Genomic DNA, 19909 nt, shown 5'->3' on the forward strand with positions numbered 1-19909 from the left:
GATGGAAGTTGAGGAAGAGTCACGCCAGTATCTCACGATCAACACGCATAGAGGCTTGTACCGGTATAATATACTGGTTTTTGGAGTGGCATCGGCTCCAGCAATTTGGCAAAGGGCCATGGAGCAGGTATTACAGGGAATTCCAGGCACATAATGATACCTGGACGATATTCTGATTACAGGAGATGATGACGAGGAACACCTTGCAAATTTGGAACTGGTGCTCGCCAGATTGAAAGAATATGGACTTCAAGTTAATCGCCAGAAATGTGAGTTCTTTCAGAAGCGGATCTCGTACTGTGGTCATGTCATTGACCAGGAGGGGCTTCATAAGTCTCCTGACAAGATCGAAGCTGTTGTGAAGGCTCCCGCTCCGGATAATGTATCCCGGTTGAGGTCGTTCCTAGGGTTGATTAACTATTACCATAAGTTTCTGCCAAATTTATCCACGGTGCTGCACCCGCTGAACGCGCTTTTGCAGAAGGGAGTACCATGGAAGTGGAGCGAGGACTGTACGAGGGCCTTTCGCAAAAGCAAGGCATTGATCACCTCAGAGGAAGTGTTGGCTCACTTCAACCCAACGCTGCCTATTCGTTTGGCTTGTGATGCTTCTCCATATGGTATTGGGGCAGTACTCTCACACAAGTTGCCAAATGGCCTGGAGAGGCCAGTTGCGTTTGCATCCAGATCATTGACCTCCGCTGAGCGCAACTATGCTCAGATAGATAGGGAGGCTCTCAGCCTTGTGTGGGGAGTAAAGAAGTTTAATCATTACCTGCAGGGCCAAAAGTTTACGCTTCTGACAGACCACCAGCCGTTGGTATCCATTTTTAACCCTAAGAAGGGTGTTTCGGTGATGACAGCACAGAGACTCCAGAGATGGTCCCTTTTCCTAGGGGCACATCAATATCAGATCGAATTCAAAGGTACAAAGCAGCATGGTAATGCTGATGGGCTGTCGCGCCTGCCACTACCTATAGAGGAGGAGGCACCAACGGTTGACCCTGTTGAGTTATTTCACTCGACCATCATCGAATGTTTACCAGTCACCAATGCAAGTATTGAAAGAGAAACCAGGAACGACCCGACACTGTCCCGGGTCTACGAAGTGACAGTGAAGGGATGGCCAGCACATGGTGATCCACTGTTACCGGCATTCTCAGCAAGACGAGAACAGCTGTCCGTCTGTCAAGGAACATTGATGTATGGAACAAGGGTGATTATTCCTCCTAAGTTAAGAGAGAGAGTTCTAAAGGAACTGCATGAAGGTCATCTGGGGGGAGTCAAGATGAAAAGCCTTGCTAGGGCTTATGTGTGGTGGTCGGGTATCGACCAACAGATAGAGGATCTGACGAAAAGCTGCTCAGGGTGCCAAAAAGTTCAAAATGCACCTCCGATTGCACCGCTGCATCCATGGGAATGGCCTTCAACCCCATGGCAACGTGTACATATTGACTTTGCTGGTCCATTCATGGACTCCATGTTTTTAATTGCGGTGGACGCACATTCTAAATGGCCAGAAGTGATTAAGATGACTACCACTACCTCGGAAAAGACGATCGCGGTGCTAAGAACGATATTTGCAAGAAATGGATTGCCAGAACAAATATGTTCAGACAACGGACCGCAGTTCGTGTCAGAAGAATTCCAGAAATTCATGAAGAAGAATGGGGTGAAACATTATACCTCTGCCCCATATCACCCGGCTACAAACGGGTTGGCCGAGAGATTTGTACAAACGTTCAAAAAAGCAATAAAGGCCATGAGCGAAGATCAGATTCCACTACAACACAAGGTGGACAAATTCCTACTGGCATATCGAAACGCCACTCATGCAGTGACAAACCAAAGTCCTGCCATGATGTTCTATAACAGAAGGTTGCGGTCCAGGTTGGACTTGTTAAAACCAAATGTGCGGAGGGAAGTTGAAAACAAACAGTTCCAGCATATAAATAACAAGACCACTCGGAGTTTCGAAATAGGACAACCAGTGTTAGCCCGGGACTATAAAAACGAGAAATGGCAATCTGGAACAATTCGGGCCAGACAAGGACCCCTGATGTACACGGTAGTTATTGGTGAAAATGTAATACGGCGTCATGCTGACGAACTGGTAGAATCGAGAACAAGGGCCGAACCCATGGTTACGGCAGAGACAACCGTGGAAGTAGTTAGTGAACCTGAAGCATCTACCTCAGAAGTGAATGTACCTGATGATGCGGTCCAATCCATAAGAGACCAACTAGATGAGTCACCCCAGCAACGAGAATCAGAGACCCCTGAAAGGCGTTATCCAACTCGAATCAGGAGGCCTCCTCAGAGACTGAATCTTTGAACTGTTTTGCATGAAGTTGTATATATATATATGTTATTATGTTATGTTAAATGGGGATATAACTGTTAAGCTAAAAAGGGAGGATTGTGGTGTATGTAACCTGTTCCACCTTAAGAGAACTACCTTAAGAGATGTACTACTTTCTCTTGGCTGCTGTATACTGTAATACCGGTGGTGACCACACCGGTATATAAGTGTTGTGTAGGGATTTGCTGGGCAGTTCAGCCCTGACCTCCGAATAGTAAAGGCCTGTTAAAAGTTATTCTTGTTGCCTGTGTCCAGTGATTGATCATAAGCATAACTGGGACACACAGACTCAACACCGGGTTTTCACGCATGCGGAAACCTGGAACTTGTGGGGCTTTTCAGAAGGCTTACGATGGCGTACACTGAGCATACGCCATCACGGAGACCATAAATTCTGGCCCATTCATTTCATCCCCATTAAATCTTCACAGGTTCTTTAAAAGGGAATGTCACCATCTTTGAAAATCAGTCACAAAGAATTTTAAATTCGAGACGTTGGTGGAAGGGAGCCAATGTAGGTTAGTGAGCCCAGGGGTGATTGGTGAGTGGGATTGGTGCGAGTCAGAAGCAGCAAGATGAAAATATCCCTATTCCAGCTTTCTCGCTTATGGCGTGTATCAGTAGATGATTCAAAAACCACCACATTTTTGACTCAGCTCATTTCAATTAAAAAAATTAGTGATCTGATTGGTCTATTGGAACCATGTGACATATGCCTCTCAGAGTGTTGTCGGGCTGGAGGAGGTTACAGAGATAGATACCTCAGGGAGCTGCAGTAACACACGCCCTTAATCCTGGTTCATCTCTCAGTTCATGCTCGTGTTGCTGCTGATGCAAAAATACAACAAAAAGGATGTTTATATTGGAGTTTAGACGATTGAGAGGGGATCTCATCGAAACCTATAAAATTCTGTCAGGCCTGGACAGACTAGATGCAGGAAGGATGTTTATGATGGCCGGGGAGTCCAGAACCAGGGGTCATAGTCTAAGGATAAGGGGTAAGCCATTTAGGACTGAAATGAGGAGGAATTTCTTCACCCAGAGAGTGGTGAACCTGTGGAATTCTCTGCCACAGAGGGCGGTGGAGGCCAGTTCATTAAATATATTCAAAAAAGAGTTGGATATATTTCTTAAGGCTAAAGGGATCAAGGGATATGGGGAGAAAGCAGGGACAGGGTACTGAATTTGGATGATCAGCCATGATCTCATTGAATGGCGGAGCAGGCTCGAAGGGTCAAATGGCCTACTCCTGCTCCTATCTTCTATGTTTCTATGTTTCTATCAGTATACTTTGATTTTAGAAGGGGTTCTGGTCGTGAAACTTTCTCTTTAAAATGCTTGCAGCAACAGCTGAATGATAAGACGCAAGTCTAACTGAAGTTGATCTTGGCTTAATAAAGAACCAGTCATGTCGTAAATGAACTGCTTAATGGAAAACATTTCAAATCTCCAAAGGTCTTTCCTATGACATGTGCAATGAAGAAATGGTTCTTTTGCTGACAGGAACCTATTAGCTTGACTTAATAGGAAATGCTTTTCTTTTTCCCTCACACCCTTGGTACAAGTGATTGACGGCATACTGCAATAAAACAAACTCTTTAAAAACTATTAACTTTTTGCGCTTACTACAGAGGATAGCATATTTTCTCACTTTTCCCTGTGTTAAATGCTCTCAGGTTAGGTACAACCTTATCTTTAAGATCTCGATTTTGAATGCTCTCCCCACTAATAGTTTAACAATAATAAACCATACAGCCTACTGATTGGATAGTTTGAACATTAACTCAATGCGGGAGGGGAGAGAGTGCATCTGACTATATTTGGCCTAATCTACTTAAATTACACCTTTAGCGTCTGAATCAAAGAAAGCAACTATTGACAGTTAGGCCATGCAGCCTCTGAACTAGAGAAAATGTGTGGTGAGAAGAAGCCTACAACTGTAACAAGAGGAAGTATAAATCTGTCTTTACATTGGTTGAGTAATAATGGACTGAATCTTGCTGGACAAATAACGGCGTGTTAACGACGCACGCTGTTATTAATGCGCAAACCGGTCAGCAAGTTCAAGGGATTAAGAGATATGCCACAAATTGGGAATCTCCAGAACTTGCTGGTTGATTTAGGCCGCTCCGCCTTTTGCTTCGCACCAGTGGCATCTCGCCCTTAACCTTCCCGTTAGTTTTAAGTACTTGCTGGATTTGCACATTATTTGTCCATTAAACTCACCGCTGAAAGTTAGGGCTAGTAATTCATGGTGTAAGTACCCTTTTAATGATGTGATATTTGTTAATGCAATTCCAATCAACCTCTCTGATCAAGAAAGGGAACAATTTAAACTGTTCAATCTCATTCCTGCATGTAGACAATTGTTAAGAAATTTAAAAAAATTACAAATTTTAAATTATTTTGTTTTTTTCTTACTTTCCTTTCAGTCCCTTTTTCCCTCTCTCAATCCAATTTTCTTTCCCTCTCTTTTTTTCTCTTTCTGTAACTGATTTGACTCTAATTCACCCTCTTTCTCTGTCGTTCTTCTGTTTCTTTCTCAATCCTTAAATCTCACTGGTTAAGGAGATACACTGTTGGTCCCGTCATTCACCAAGGTCCAAATGCCCCATTACCATCATCGCGCCATTATCAGCTCGCACTTCCAGCAAGTTATGGCTTAAAACATTTTTCGAGCTGAAGGGTGCAGAAAAAGTCTAACTAACCAAGCTTGCCAAGAGATGCCCCACTCCAGCAAGATCTGGCCAACGTGTCTCAACCCAACCTCAGAAAAGGCCAGACGTTTTCAGTTGCCATCTTGCAATCTTTGAATGAACAGCTAACAAGTGGTGAGCTGTGGGCGGTTTACTGGTGTGGACTTGTGCTCATTGATGCTGCCAAAGTTTGGCCAATATCGGTCTATTGCCCAGAGAGAAGATTTTAGTCGTAGTGGCAAAAAGACAGTGTTCAAACTCTCCATTTCACCCAGTCCTCTCTCTAGCGTAGAAATTGTTTTGTGGCCGTAGTATTTTTGTGGAGCCTGGAGGATCACCTCCTTCACCTCCTGACCCCAGAAAAATAAGTTAATACTTACTTTTTCAGGGCCTCTTTGGCTCCACCGCCAGTGAAACTGGTCAGAAAGTGCACGGCACATGATCCATCCAGTTCTATCCTAAAATTGTAATCGGAGTCCTACATGCATTACAGGAGCCTGAAAGGTGTCACCGCCTGAAACAGGCGGGTGTGTCGATTGTTGAGGGAGAAGTAGGGGAGAATGCCCCAACTCCAGGGTGCCTTGGCGCGTTGGATCCTAAACTGGCTGAGTGGCAGGAGGCAGAGGGTGATGGTCGAAGGTTGCTTTTGTGACTGGAAGCCTGTGTCCAGTGGGGTACCTCAGGGATCGGTGCTGGGTCCCTTATTGTTTGTGATCTACATAAATGATTTGGATGAAAATGTAAAAGGTATGATCAGTAAGTTCGCAGATGACACGAAAATTGGTGGGGTGGTAAATTGCGAGGAGGAAAGCCTCCGGCTACAGGAAGATATAAACGGGTTGGTCAGATGGGCGGAAAAGTGGCAAATGGAATTTAACCCTGAAAAGTGCGAGGTGATGCATTTTGGACGGACAAATAAGGCAAGGGAATACACAATGAGTGGTAGGACCCTAGGAAGTACAGAGGGTCAGAGGGACCTTGGTGTACATGTACATAGATCCCTGAAGGCAGCGGAGCAGGTAGATAAGGTGGTTAAAAAGGCATATGGGATACTTGCCTTCATTAGCCGAGGCATAGAATATAAGAGCAGGGAGGTTATGATGGAGCTGTACAAAACGCTGGTGAGGCCACAGCTGGAGTACTGTGTGCAGTTCTGGTCGCCTCACTATAGGAAGGATGTGATTGCTTTGGAGAGGGTGCAGAGAAGATTCACCAGGATGTTACCTGGGATGGAGCGCCTCAGCTATGAAGAGAGGCTGGACAGGCTGGAGTTGTTTTCCTTGGAGCAGAGAAGGCTGAGGGGGGACCTGATTGAGGTGTACAAAATAATGAGGGGCATAGATAGGGTAGATAAAGAGGAACTTTTCCCCTTAGTGGGGGGGTCAATAACAAGGGGGCATAGATTCAGGGTAAGGGGCAGGAGATTTAGAGGGGATTTGAGGAGGAACTTTTTCACCCAGAGGGTGGTTGGAATGTGGAACTCAATGCCTGAAAGGGTGGTGGAGGCAGGAACCCTCACAACATTCAAGAAGCATTTGGATGAGCACTTGAAATGCCATTGCATACAAGGCTATGGACCAAATGCTGGAAAATGGGATTAGACTGGACAGGGATGGATGGGCGGCACAGACACGATGGGCCGAAGGGCCTCTTTCTGTGCTGTAAAACTCTATGACTCTATGACTCATCTTCAAATAGTGTCATGGGATCTTTTACATCCACCTGAGAGGACAGACGGGGTCTCGGTTTAACATCTCATCTGAAAGGCGGCACCACCGACAGTGCAGCCCTCCCTCAGTACTGCGCTGACGAGTCAGCCTGGATTTTGTGCTCAAGTCTCTGGAGTGGGACTTAAACCCACAACCTTCTGACTCAGAGACTAGAGTGCTACCCACTGAGCCACAGCTGACACCTTAGAGCATTAACAGATCTCAGAACAATTGAGAACATAAGCTTTAAATGAAAAGGAAGTTGTTAAATGTTACTTGTTTGGCCTTCCTCTCATATTAGTGAGTTACATCTAAATGGTTTAATTTTTGCATTATCATCAGATACAATACATTTTCAAACACTAACAATGACCATTGGCATTTTGTATATCTAGTTATCAAAGGAGTGGCTTTTTAAAAATTAATTTTGCTTACATGAATCTTTTTTCAATATTATAGCTTAAATCCTAACCTTCCAATGTTGACAGCAGTAAAATTGTAATTTTAAAATAATCTTTCACTGTATTCTCAATTTTATTTGAATAATTACTGACTAGAATAGCATCATAACAGCCCAGCCTCACTAGAACTTCTCTGAATGTAAACAGGATCTGGATCAAGTGATACCAGAGTAAGAAAGGTGACATTTTATTTCTAGTGCTGTGAAGAAAATTAATGTGCTAATGTTCGATTGGCAAGCCAAATTAATACATTGAAGCAGGGAGGAAAATTAATCTACTAATGTTGGAGCATTTTTTACATTATAGAAATGAAATTCAGTAACAGACTTAAAGTTAAATTAGCAAAGTGTCAGAGAAATTGGAAAATTAGCCGAAGCATCGGGTGCTATAGATTTTGATCAATCGAAGTTTTATTCAGATACTGTTGGGACTTGCCAACGCTTGAAAATTGGGTTGTGCTTCTTCTGCAGACAGGGAGATTACTGCTTGTGATTCCTGTTGTTCATTTTCCATGTTATCAGAAGATTTTTTTTCTAATTTCAAAACCACTATAGCAAAGCTTGGAGCTCAATGATGGCAAACAAACTTCATGTTCAGTATTTGACGTTATCTGCAAATAAACCTAGATAACGAATGATGCGAGAAAGATTCCCCCCCCCCACACCAATTTCTTTCCCTCTTTTCTTGAGTACATCTCATACTGAGGTTCCACAATCACCAACCCCTCATACTGGGGTTCCACAATCACCTCATACTGGGGTTTGGTTCCACAATCACTAACAGCTCATTCAAGTGACCATTGCTTATGTATGAGTCTGTCCAGTGAGTGTCAGCAGACTCTCCAACCTCATGGATTTCTCTGAGGATTTAATTACAAGGACCTTCCAGGGGATACGATTTACTTGGATTTCAGAAGATAAAGCTCCGTGTTTGTGACAGTTTAAAGTAGGTTCAGGCTTATAGAACTAATAGAAAATTAGTTACTTACATTAATAGATGGCATGACAATATAAAGCAGAGGTGATATCAAATGGAACAGCCTGGATCTGTGGGACAATGACCAGTCAAGCTTTGCTGTAACCTGCTCAGTGTCCTCTGCTGCTCACATTCTTCCTAAATGATTTGGGTGATGGTGTCTTACTTTGAATGCTTACAGTCTCCTTTCTATTTCTCACAACCTTACGATACTAGAAGAGTTATTATCTCGATCTGTATTAATCCTTAAACCAGCAATCCTATTATTAACCAAGTTTTCATTCAAAAACCCAAATCACATTTCCTTCAATTAACTTTTTATCTATTGAAAATAGGTTCAGTCTGTGAATTTCTCTTCATTACTTTGATTTCAAAGTCTTCAATTTACTGTATCTCTTTTACTCTTCTTTGAACCCTCCCCAGCACAGTTACTTCCTTTTGAAAGTAAGGAGTCCAAAATTGCATGCAATAATTTAAATGCGGCCTCACCAATAATCTACAGATGGTTAGACAAGCTTGATTAGACAGTTATATTTATGTAGAATTTGATTATATTAGTGTGGATGTTGGCTTATACAAACCGAGGCTCAGAAATCTATTTTATTCACAGAATAATTCCCCATCTCAGTTCAGAGCAGAGCAATACAGAAGTGCAGTGTCATGCAAATAGTTTTGTTTGCCAATATTGGATGATTCATTAATGTGGAGAAATTCATTAGTATTGATTCATGTTGGATCACATTGCATCACTAAGACTAATAGACTAACTTTAAATTGAAAATTCTGTCATCTGTGGAAAAACAACATTGAACGTGTTGTCAATGTAAGGAATCCTGGCCCAGTAGTAAGTCATACCACTGATGTTGCAAGGCTTTTGATATGTTGAAATATGCAGTTACTTAAATTAATTGGGTCTAATAATTGATTAAGTTATTGCCCAGTGGCAAAATGTCCTGACTATTGTTGTGCCAAACTGTGCACATTGATATTCACATGCTGAAAGCAGCCTTAGTTTCTAGAATACAACCGTCCTCAGACAATTATTGGGCAGGAACATGACAACATCTTAAACATCTCTCTCTTAAACACACAGGGCTAAAAATTCAGTTTGGGGCGCCAAGCTCGCCTGGGCGCCGGAATTACCGCTGCGCGCGGAGCCACTTGCGCCATCGGGATATTCAGTTTCTGCGCCCCAAATGGAAGTGGGCCGCTAAACGAGGCTTCCCGCGCCCCGCTTGGGGCGCTGAAACTGAATATCGGCGCACAAACTGCCGCAGCGCCACCCGCTGCGGCACGGTACGCTGCGGTACTGCAGGCCTTCCTCCCACTGTTAAGGGGGAGGTGCCTGCAACAGCGCGATCCCCGCTCGCGAGTGCCGGCAAATGAGCCCGGCACCAAGGAGAAGTGCTGGGCTCTCGGGAAACAGCCGGCAATGCCGCGGGGGGGGGGGGGTGTAGGAGGCCGGGGACGGAGGTGCGGGCAGGAGGCCGGCCGCACCTCCACCTTAACTAGCGCCACTACCGCCACAGGTTGGCCCCTGTGTACCGGTCGCTATTTGCGGCCGGCGTGGAAGAGGCGGGCGCGACCTAATATGGTGTTCGGGGCGGTAGCGGGGCGCTGCGCACACCGATGACGTCATCAGTGGCGGCGCAGCGCTACAGGCTAACGCCGCCATTAGCGCCCTGCTAAATATCGCGGTGGTTGTGGCCAGTGGCGCTAAAGCCTCTGAGTGGCCTCTTTGGGCGCAAACTGGTGGCACAAGCAACTGAATTTCTAGGCCACAGATTGGAATGAAATTTACAAATATGAAAATGCTTACACTATTTAGATAAAAGAAGTTGTGATGATGTCATGAAAAAAATCATTTGACATCTTCAGCCAATTCAATTCACTTCACGTGATATCAAGAAACGGCTGAGCGCACCGGATACAGCAAAGGCTATGGGCCCCGACAACATCCCGGCTATCGTGCTGAAGACTTGTGCTCCAGAACTAGCCGTGCCTCCAGCCAAGTTGTTCCAGTACAGTTACAACACTGGCAACTATCCAACAATGTGGAAAACTACCCAGTTGTGTCCTGTCCACAAAAAGCAGGACAAATCCAATCCAGCCATTTACCGCCCCATCAGTCTAATCATCAGCAAAGTGATGGAAGGTGTTGTTGACAGTGCTATCAAGCGACGCTTACTCACCAATAACCTGCTCACTGATGCCCAGTTTGAGTTCCGCCAAGACCACCCGGCTCCCGACCTCATTACCGCCTTGGTCCAAACATGGACAAAGGAGCTGAATTCCAGAAGTGAGGTGAGAGTGACTGCCCTAGACATCAAAGCGGCATTTGATTGAGTGTGGGATCAAGGAGCCCTAGTAAAACTGAAGTCAATGGGAATCAGGGGGAAAACTCTCCACTGGCTGGAGTCATACCTTTCACAAAGGAAGATGGTTGTGGTGGTTGTAGGTCAATCATCACAGCCCCAGGACACCGTGGCAGGAGTTCCTCAGGGCAGTGTCCTAGGCCCAACTATCTTCAGCTGCTTCATCAATGACCTTCCCTCCAACATAAGGTCAGAAATGGGGATGTTCGCTGATGACTGCACAGTGTTCAGTGCCATTCACAATTCCTCAGATAATGAAGCAGTCCATGCCCGCATGCAACAAGACCTGGACGACGTTCAGGCTTGAGCTGATAAATGGCAGGTAACATTCGCGCCACAGAAGTGCCAGGCAATGACTATCTCCAACAAGCGAGAGTCTAACCACCGCCCCTTGGCATTCAACGGCATTACCATTGCCAAATCCATCACCATCAACATCCTGGGGGTCACCATTGACCAGAAACTTAGCTAGACCAGCCACATAAATACTGTGGCAACAAGAACAGGTCAGAGGCTAGGTATTCTGCGGCGAGTGTCTCACCTCCTGACTCCCCAAAGAATTTCCATCATCTACAAGGCACAAGTAAGGAGTGCGATGGTATACTCTCCACTTGCCTGGATGAGTGCAGCTCCAACAACACTCGAAGCTTGACACCATCCAGGACAAAGCAGCCCGCTTGATCGGCACCCCATCCACCACCTTAAACATTCACTCCCTCCACCACTGGCGTACCGTGGCTGCAGTGTGTACCATCTACAAGATGCACTGCAGCAACTCGCCAAGGCTTCTTTGGCAGCACCTCCCAAACCTGCGACCTCTTCCACCTAGAAGGACAAAGGCAGCAGACGCATGGGAAAGCCACTACCTCCAAGTTCCCCTCCAAGTAACACATCATCCTGACTTAGTAGTATATCACCGATCCTTCATTGTCGCTGGGTTAAAATCCTGGAACTCCCTCCCTAACAGCACTGTGGGAGTACCTTCACCACACGGACCGCAGCGGTTCAAGAAGGCGGCTCACCACCACCTTCTCGAGGGCAATTAGGGACGGTTAATAAATGCTGGCCTTGCCAGCAACGCCCACATCCCATAAACGAATAAAAAAAAAATTAAAGCTGATGGTATCATTCAATGCTTATTGTTGCTGTACTTGTGGTGCAATTATATCCCCTTACTTTCAATTTCTCATCACAGTCTTGGCTCCTTTGCCTCCCTGCAGATTAGTTAAATTGATTTGGTTTTGCAGTAGCAATGTACCCTGCCGCTCTGAATACTTGACTAAGTTACAAGGCTATTCAGAGCACCCACTTATATAGGTTTACAGTAAACTCTTTGGTTAAATGAGCTTAACTGTCTAATGCTTATTTAAGCCTGTCGATGTAACAAAGTAATAATCAAAGGCCATATCCAAAATTTCCTTCCTGGGAGATCTTTCAACAGGATCAGACCCATTGTACTTTACAATTTGTCTTCAGCCATCAGCATTGTTAAAAGAAATCTAAAGAGTTAATAAATTATCCAACAAAAGTTAAAGGAAGTAATTGAGCCTGAAGCTTACAGAGCTGAAAGTAGGACAAAAGAGAAATGCAGAATCAGGATTCTGTTAAAGTTCTGGCATGATCCACATTTATACATTCCCAAACAATGCTGCAGGCAGATAGCTCAGATTGCGATAGCTCAATGATACTGCAGGACCGCCTTTCATTTCAGACCCAAGGTTTATTATTGTTGTGTTAGACTGTACAAGACCTCAGTAAGATTGCTTTCCAAGTTAGATTTTTTTCTCTTTCTGGTTTCTTTGTTCAACTATGCCGATTAACGATTAACAGAATATGCTGACAGCTCAAGATATCACCAGTAGGCTAAACGGTTTCAGTCAAATTAGTCCATTAAAAAAAAAATTCTAAGTTTCTGTAGGGGGGGTGGCGGGTGGCGCGTGCGCCCAGTCAGTTATGCCCCTGACTGCCTGTGAACGGTTCGAATCGCTCCCACACCCCTGGGATCTAGACACCGGACTTAGGTGCAGGCGGCGATACAGAAAAATCAAGTAGACAAGTGGTTTGGTGTAAGAAAACCAAGATTTTATTAAAACAGAAATAAAACACAGTCTTATGAGAAAATTACTGGTAAACAATTACAGGCATAAACAAATAATTATACTTATACCGGGAATGGGGAACACACGGCACATTGAGGGAAAATAACTACATTAACAATCCCCTTATCCTTATCCCCCCCCCTATACCTAACTAGATTAAGCTATGAGGGGCCAGGAATTCATGCTCACCAATCCAAGGCCTGTTGCTTTAACAGTTGCGAGTTTTGAGGTTTGGCCTCCTGTCCTTTGTGGTACTCAGGGCGCGGTGCTGGAGCTGCTGCTGCGGCACACCTTTCCTCTCCTCAGCTACCGTCGTTGTCTCGTCGCAATGGGTTCTCTTCTTCTTCTCCCTTGGGCAGTCGGCGGCGGTAACGTCGCGTTTATGGGACGGTTGGCAGTTTTCACTGCTTAGATTTTTCTACCCATTCTTGGAATGCCGGTATTTATTCGTCTAAACTCTTCCCCAAATGCCAGCTTATAACTAGGCGTTTGGCTTTTATCAATGTGTCTTTGCTGCCCTTCTCTGCTCTTGTCGGGTCTCTACCTTGTTCTTCGTCTCGTTTCGTTTCGCCTCGTTTCCTCTGCCCTCTTTCGTGGCCCGGGTGTCCTGGGTGACTTTGGACTTGGGTCTCGTTCCCCTCTCCGCGATTGGTATGGATGTCCTTGGTTGTTAAAACAAAGCGGAGAGCGAGAAGAGAACCCGCCACGAGGCCAGGGCACAAGTACGGGTGGCTGCAGCCCAAGACCAGACAAGTGGTCAGAGTCAAGAGAAGAGAGACAAGAGTCAAGAGAGCGATCGGTACTGATGGGCCTACAATTATACTCCTTCCGAAGGCCCTAATCTGCACGCCAAATCAAGTCAGTCCATTGTTTAGCCTTTGGCGGGCTGTTTTAAATGATTACACCAATCTAAACTAACTGGCTTTGGATGGCCGTTTATCGCACCTGATGGCCTGATGTCCGAGTTGTATTGTCATTAATGCATTTTAATCGGCCTGTCCAGCCTTGGTGGCTTCCTTAAGCTGTTTCCGATTATTTATGCGGACAAACTAATGGCCTCATGCTTAGTCCTAACTGGGTTGATCTGTTCCAATCTGACAAAATGCATATTCAGTGTTTGCCTAGCTGTCTGGTTTTTCAAACACAAAGTTCTTTTCACAGAAATGCATTTTAAGTTTTGATTTCCCGAAACTGCCTGCTCTGTGCTGCAGAGTCCAAGCTTTTAAAATCTTACAGGCTTTTGGTCACGAGGTGCGGACGCCATCTTTTTGGGTACAACTTTTAAATTGTCCATACTGGGTCCCTTTTATTAATAACCTTGGGGGAATGTGGGAATTTTGCGAATCTTACACTATTTGGCATTTGTCGGTCAAAGGGCAAAAAAGGTTTGATTTCTCAGAATTGGTAAATTCCTCATAAGAACATAAGAACATAAGTAATAGAAGCAGGAGTAGGCCATTCGGTCCCTTGTGCCTGCTCCGCCATTCAATAAGGTCATGGCTGATCTTTTACTTAAACTCCACCTTCATGCACTATCCCCATATCCCTTGGTTCCCTTAATATTCAAAAATCTATCAATCTCTGTCTTGAATATACTCAACAACTGAGCCTCCACAGCCCTCTGGGGTAGAGAATTCCAAAGATTCACCACCCTCTGAGTGAAGAAATTTCTCCTCATCTCAGTCCTAAATGGCCGACCCCTTATCCTGAGGCTGTGACCCCTGGTTCTAGACCCCTCAGTCAGGTGAAACATCCTCCCTGCATCTACCCTGTCAAGCCCTGTAAGAATTTAGTATGTTTCAATGAGATCACCTCTCATTCTTCAAAACTCTATAGAATATAGGCCTAGTCTACTCAATCTCTCCTCATAGGACAATCCCCCCATCCCAGGAACCAGTCTGGGTGAACCTTCATTGCACTCCCTCTATGGCAAGTATATCCTTCCTTAGGTAAGGAGACCAGGGCCCTATATAATTGCAGAAAGACGTCTTTACTCTTATACTCAAATCCTCTTGTAATAAAGGCCAACATACCATTTGCTTTCTTAATTGCTTGCGGTACCTGCATAATAATTTTCAGTGATTCATGTACAAGGACACCCAGGTCCCTCTGAACACCAACATTTCCCAATCTCACAACATTTAAAAAATACTCTGCTTTTCTATTTTTCCTACCAAAGTGGATAACTTCACATTTTTCCACATTATATTCCATTTGCCATGTTCTTGCTCACTCACTTAGCCTGCCCATATGCCCTTGAAGCCTCTTTGCATCCTCCTCACAACTTACATTCCCACCCAGCTTTGTATCATCAGCAAACTTGGATATATTATATTTGGTCCCCTCATCCAAATCATTGATGTAGATTGTGAATAGATGAGGCCCAAGCACTGATCCTTGCGGTACCCCATTAGTTACAGCCTGCCAATGACCTGCTTATTCCCACTCTCTGTTTTCTGTCCATCAATCAATCCTCAATCCATGATACGGGTAGACTACCTTTTATCCGAACTTCCGAAAACCGAAACCCTCTAAAAACCGAAGGTTTTTTCGTTCAGCGTAAGTCGTGCGCACGACATGACCAGAGTGGCGCACGACCTACGCTGAGCAGAGGGTCAGCGTAAGTCGTGCGCACGACCCCGACCCCCGCCGATGACCCCCCGCGGACACCCCGCAGACCCCCGCGGACCCCCCCGCCGACCCCCGCCGACCCCGACTCCCGCCGACCCCCCCGCCGACCCCCCCCGCGGACCCCCGCCGACCCCGACTCCCGCCGACCCCCGACTCCCGCCGACCCCCCCGCCGACCCCGACTCCCGCCGACCCCCCCGCCGAACCCCCCTGCGGACCCCCCGCGGACCCCCGCCGACCCCCCCGCCGATCCCCCGCCGACCCCGACTCCCGCCGACTCCCCCGCCGACCCCCCCACCGACCCCCTCGCGGACCCCCGCCGACCCCCCCCGCCGACCCCCCCGCCGACCCCGACCCCCCGCCGACCCCCCCGCGGACCCCCGCCGACCCACCCCCGACAAATTTCCCAGTCTTATAAAATACCTTCCGAAATCCAAAATTTTCCAAAAACCGAAACACGGCTGGTCCCGAGGTTTTCGGATAAAGGATAGTCTACCTGTAGTATATTACCCCCAATCCCATGAGCCCTAATTTTGTTTAATAACCCCTTGTTGGCATCTTATCGAATGCCTTCTGAAAATCAAAATACACCACATCCACTGGTTCCCCCTTATCTATTCTGCTAGTTACAACCTCAAAAAACTCTAACAGATTCATCAAACATGATTTGTAAATCCGTGTTGGCTCTGCCCAATCCTATTATTATTTTATAAGTGCCCTGTTACCACGTCCTTAATAATAGATTCTAGCATTGTCCCTACTACTGATGTCAGGCTAACTGGTCTGTAGTTCCCCGTTTTCTCTCTCCCTCCTTTCTTAAATAGTTACATTTACTACCTTCCAATCCGCGGGATCCGTTCTACAATCTATGGAATTTTTGGAAGATGACAACCAATGCATTCACTAGATCTATAGCCACCTCTTTCAAAACCCTAAAATGTAGGCCATCAGGTCCAGAGGATTTATCAGCTTTTAGTTCCATTAATTTCTCCAGTACTATTTTTTTACTAATACTAATTTCTTTCAGTTCCTCATTCTCGCTAGACCCTTTGTTCTCCATTATTTCCGGGAGGTTATTGTGTCTTCTTCTGTGAAGACAGACACAAAGGGCTCGAATTTCCAAGCCCCGTGGAGGCGGGTTTGGAGGCGGGAGTGGTGGGAAAATTGCAGAATCGGGGGGCACGACCCCATCCCGCCCCCAACCCGCCTCCGTGCCAAAGTCTCAGGAGGCGGGTATCCGACCTGTGCTGGGAGCCGCCTCTCCGAGGCGGCAAGGGGATTAATGCCAATTAACTGCCTGTTAACAGGTAGTTAACAGGCAGTTTTTTGCCTAATCCCTATTTTTAGCCCTGAAGTGTGGGCTTCCCGACGGCTCCGAACCACGCCAAGTTAGCGACGCGGACCGTCGGTCTGAAGGGGTTGGAGGGGTCGAGATGTCCGTTGTGCAGGTGAGTGATGGGTGCATGTGTGCAGAGGTAAGCGTAAAGTGTTTTAATAAGTTTTACTTACCTTTACTTTCTCCTGCAGGCTTCCTTCCTTCAGTTCTCGGGAGTCCCTCAGTTCTTCGGCACAGAAAGCAGAATGGCCGCTGAAATGTCAAGATCCGCAGCATTCTGCTTTCTGGTCTGGAGAGTTCTGGAGAATAAAAGGACTCAAGTTAGAAGACAGATTGTCAGTGTGTGACAGCTTCACAGAGCTGTCAAATGCTGATTTTTCATCTGTCAAAAGCTCTTGGCAGATGAAATGTCAATCACTGATGTCACCAGTCACCAGGTGTCCATTAATTGGCTTGCTGAGCCCACTAGGTGGGCTTAACAAGGTCAATCAAGGGAAAATAGCGTGGGTTGGCCACAAGTCGATGGAGGCGGGACTACAACCCAAAAAGTGGGAGTCCCGTCTCCATCACGCCCCCATTGACAAAATCCAGCCCATGGTATTTGTTTAATTTCTCTGCCATTTCCTTATTCCCCATTATAATTTCTCCTGTCTCAGCCTGTAAGGAACCCACATTTACTTTCGCTAATATTTTCCTTTTTACATACCGATAGAAGCTTTTGCAATCTGTTTTTATGTCTCTCACTAGTTTACTCTCATATTCTATTTTCCTTTTCTTTATCAATTTCTTGGTCCTCCTTTGCTGAATTCTAAAATTCTCCTAATCCTCAGGCTTATTACTCTTTTTGGCAACATTATAAGTCTCTTCAGTTGATCAAATACTATCTTTAACTTCTCTTGTTGGCCACGGTTGGACCACTTTTCCTGTGGGTTTTTTGTGCCTTAAAGGAATGTATATTTGTTGTAAATTATGTATTAATTCTTTAAATGCTAGCCATCTGCCTAAGAAGAAAGGAATATATATTTGTTGTAAATTATGTATTAATTCTTTAAATGCTAGCCATCTGCCTAAGAAGAAAGGAATGTATATTTGTTGTAAAATAAGTATTAATTCTTTAAATGCTAGCCATTGCTTGTCTACCGTCATACATTTTAATGTAGTTTCCCAATCTACCTTTGCCAACTTTCCCCTCCTAGCTACGTAGTTTGCTTTGTTTAGATTTAAAACCCTAGTTTCAGATTTAACTAAATCACTTTTGAACTTAATACTTCACGTCAAGTGGACCAGGTGGTGGATGAGTCAAATGGGCGAGATGCGCCAAGCAAAAGCCAAGCACTTTCACACAGGGAGGGAGGAAGACTTGGAGCAAAATAACCTGCAAGCTAACACTGCTAACAAGACAGACTGTGAATTTTATAGTTATAACAAGTGTATTTCTGCGTACTGCATACTGCGTACAGTTTTGGTTTTGGTTTCCAGATTTAAGAAAAGATATACTTGCTCTCGAGGCAGTTCAGAGAAGGTTCACTCGGTTGATTCCGAAGATGAGGGGGTTGACTTATGAGGAAAGGTTGAGTAGTTTGGGCCTCCACTCATTGGAATTCAGAAGACTGAGAGGCGATCTTATCGAAACATATAAGATTGTGAGGGGGCTTGATTGGGTGGATGCGGTGAGGATGTTTCCACTGATGGGTGAGACTAGAACTAGGGGGCATAATCTTAGAATAAGGGGCTGCCCTTTCAAAACTGAGATGAGGAGAAACTTCTTCACTCAGAGGGTAGTAAATCTATGGAATTTGCTACCTTAGAGAGTTGTGGAAGCTGCGACATTAAATAAATTTAAAATGGGGATAGACAGTTTCCTAGCTGATAAGGGAATAAGGGGTTACGGGGAGAGGGCAGGGAAGTTGACGTGAGTCTAAGTTCGGATCAGCCATGATCCTATTGAATGGCGGAGCAGGCCCGAGGGGCCGTATGGCCTACTCCTGCTCCTACTTCTTATGTTCTTATGTTCTTATTTCAAAGAAATGTATGGAGTGTTTGAATCTTCCTAGCCTACCAATTATAAATCCCTATTACATATCATGGCTAAAGATTCTGATGAAGGTTAATACTTGGACAATTGACCTTCCAAAGTCCAACTTCCCTTCACCTTGATTCAAGTTTGCAAATGGGAATAGATTTCCAACCTTGTAGTGATATTACTGTGCTGCTCTGAGCTACCATGTCAGGCTACATCTGGATGTGTAGAATTTTGACTTCCTGCTCGAATCCAATTTGAACTTTGTTCCTTACATCCATCCCTTTCTTCCACCTCTATAACAACACCCGCCTCGACCTTCCCCACTGCTCTCAAAACCCTAATTAACACATCACGTTTTTTCTAAAACCTTCCGAGATGGCTTTGTGTCTCGACTCTTCAAAAATGACAACTTATTCAGAATACCATGGCCCAGGTCTCCATCCAACAAAGTCCCACAATCACATCACCCTCGTCTTTGCTGAGTCTGGCCAACAAATTTCCCTCAACTCGCATCACCAAAGCCGATTAACTGCTCTTTTATCTCACTGCTGTTTGTGGGGCCTTGCAATTGTTTGACAACTGCCTGCTAAGTTTATCTGCATATGAACAGTGACTACACTTCAAAGGTGATTCAGTGGCTGTGAGGAGCTTTGGGACATTCTGGTGAGCTGAAAGGTGTGTATGTACCTTTAAGAGAAGAACTGATTCTATACTGCAGTACCGGCAGTGACCACCCCTGTATATAAAGCCATAGCAGGCTTCTGTACGTCAGTCTTAAGTTACCCTCTGTTCAGCTGCAAGCACGAGCAGAGGGAGCAGCCAGACTTTGGAGAGTGGATTAGAGTGGTGGTCCCCTGACCAGGAAGAGGAGGAGAACATTGGACCACCACCACCAACTCCACCATCATTACATCAACTGAGGTGCCTGGAGAGAGAGGACGGAGGAGGAGAAGGAGAAAGAGAAAGGAGGCCTACATCAACATCAACCAGGGGAGAGGCCTTTCTATCACTGCCTCCCCAATTTGGCCTCCACTTCAGGAGAGGGAGAGAGGGGAGAGAAACCAACTGCTTGAAAGGAGGGAAGAAAACTTCATCCGGAACATCTACAGGTGGGTGTTATTTGGGGCACTCTCCCAAGACTTTGTATTTTAGGTGGGGGGAGAAAAGAAGAAGCAAGGCCGGATCATCAAGGGGTGTAGTGTGTGTGTGCTCTTATTAAAAGCTAGGCCACACACACCACTAA

The sequence above is a fragment of the Somniosus microcephalus genome, chromosome 5 (genome assembly GCF_052327205.1).
Source record: "Somniosus microcephalus isolate GS21.2 chromosome 5, FLI_Smic_1.0, whole genome shotgun sequence".
Lineage (NCBI taxonomy): Eukaryota > Metazoa > Chordata > Chondrichthyes > Squaliformes > Somniosidae > Somniosus > Somniosus microcephalus.